Raw genomic sequence first — 2357 nt, forward strand, 5'->3', positions numbered from 1 at the left:
TCTCATATCCCGGCAAGCAAATAGGCCAGTGCTCAAACTGGTAGTAGAGAGGGCTTTCAAGTAAAGATAGTCAAGATCTCTATTCTCCAGGAGGAAGGAATCTCAGATCCGCCAATTCAGAGAAGAGGGATTCGTTCTATTCTCGCAACATCCATTAGCCAAGTGCCCACCCAATTCGTACAGTCCAATCCTGGCTTGTCAAAGAAGAAATCTGTTGAGTGAATGGGATCAGTGGTAGAAGTGCCAGGTGCTAGTGCTCAACCCAAAAGACAGGTGCTGAGTTGAAGAATAAGCCGGGAACGGAGGAAGCAAAGAAAGCGGATGCAAAAGAAAACGGATTTCGTAGTCGTCCTAACGCGCAACGCCGCTAAAGGCTAGTGCGCTCAAAGTATAAGTACAAGTGTAGTGCATCCGTTGCTACTGACTACCCTTCATGGGCAACACAATTAGTTTAGTTATGAGTTATGCCCTTTTTTATCGATCAAGAAATTAGAGAAATGATTTCTATCTCTATTGGGCTGGGCCATTGAGAATGATCAATAGTATTCTACTCCGGTATCAGGAACGTAAGAACTTCCCGATGTAAGGAAATCACTCCGATCACTGGGCGCCTGGGCTAATTGAATGGGGCATATGATCCATACGCTCGCTAAGATGAATTTGTCACATTTCTTTATGAGATTTTTGATAGCGTATTTGTATTTCTATAATATGAGATTGTCCAACCTGAACTGAACCGAGTGCATTTGAGCATATAGGACAGGGCTCACTAATGTGGAACGAATCGTAGTCCTCGTACGTAATATTCTTCTTTGCCTTGGGCTGAGGTAGGGTCAACGGCTGAATTAGCAAGTGAAGTGGATGCATGAGTGCTTCCATGAGCGGAAGGAAGAAAGCCTGCGAATAGCGAATCTGTTCAGTGGTCAATAAAGCCCTTGCTGCTAGGAAAGCGGTTCTGTCCAAAGCTCGGGATAAAAGGTTAAGCACTTCTCTGCGGCACTGGCACTTGATACTGGCCATAGGTTGACACCCTTGTTAGTATATGTTCACTTCAGCAGAGCAGAAAAGATACCAACAGCAGAAATACTAGTCCAGCCCCGTGAGAAGCATTGGCAAGGATAAGCTTTCCATGCTCCCAGCTTGAATGTGTATCTTTTAGCCTGAGCTGACTAGTACTAGTTCCTTGTGAAGTGCAAGGGAACGAACTCAAGTATAGATTGGCAGAACGGGTTTTTGAAGCGGGTAGCACCACCTTAAGATGGAATCGATACTAGAGAAAGGGGAATGGAATCGAGCCTAGATCACTTACTTTACTAGATCAATATCGCTCTTCCTAAAGGTTCGGCTCTAGCCTCTGTAAAAAGTGAAGAGAAGCCCCACCCCAGATATGCCTAGGCTATGTATGTTGTTCCGTCTAGTCTAGTCTTGTTTTTCTAAGGAAATAAACACCTACTTTTTCTAAGGAAATAAACAGCAATGCTGTGGTGAAAGAGAGTGGTATGGTATCTTCACTATCGCAATGTTTTCATGTTCTCAATGAATCACTAATTCCCTAGGAATAGCACAAGATGAAGCCCGAATGGTAGAATCTCGTCGTAATGGATTGGATCTAAGCAAGATTCCTGATTCATGTACTCTCCTAGTTGGGTTGTCCGTCTTCAACATTCCTCCATAAGACAGATTTCCTCGATTCCTTGCTATATTCTATTCTCGAACAGAGGTCAGTCCCGCTTCCTCCTCTTTTTTGAGTGAGTGGCTTTCTCTTTTTAGAAGTCGAAGTCTAGACCTGGCTAAGTCTGGCACCTTTCTTGTAGCAGGGCTACGTCCTAATGGATTGTTTCACGCTCGAGGCACCTAGAATGTCATCTTTGTCCAGAGCAGAGGAATGAGGACTTTCTTTCACTGAAAAGCAAAGCGGGCGGGCTGGTGTTGGTCAACCTCTACCTTGGCCTATGAGAAGCTGTAGTGTAGGTTGTTCTACAAAGGCGGCTTGTCCCTCATCAATCTTGTGGATGAGTCTCTCTGCTCCAAACCATTGGGATGAATCGATTCCATAGCACAGGCGCGTGCGCTGAGGAAGAGCGGTATGGATGGAGTCGAGATCCATTGCTGCCGCAGTCATAGGTTCGTTAGTCAGCTCAGAAGCAAGCATGAGCACGCTGTGACAAAGAAGTCCTGTTCCTGTTCTATTTGAAGTTGAAGGTGCTCTGGTGCAATCCTTACCGACAGAAAAAGATTGCAGTCGGGTTGATAATAATCGAGTGCCATTACTTCGTCGGTCCGAACCAAGGAAAGGAATCCGTTAGAAATGTTTTGAAATGGATATTGTTCTCTCTTTGATTAGGGATGCTATATGA

The sequence above is a fragment of the Zea mays genome, unplaced genomic scaffold, assembly GCF_902167145.1.
Source record: "Zea mays cultivar B73 unplaced genomic scaffold, Zm-B73-REFERENCE-NAM-5.0 scaffold_100, whole genome shotgun sequence".
In the NCBI taxonomy this organism is placed as follows: domain Eukaryota; kingdom Viridiplantae; phylum Streptophyta; class Magnoliopsida; order Poales; family Poaceae; genus Zea; species Zea mays.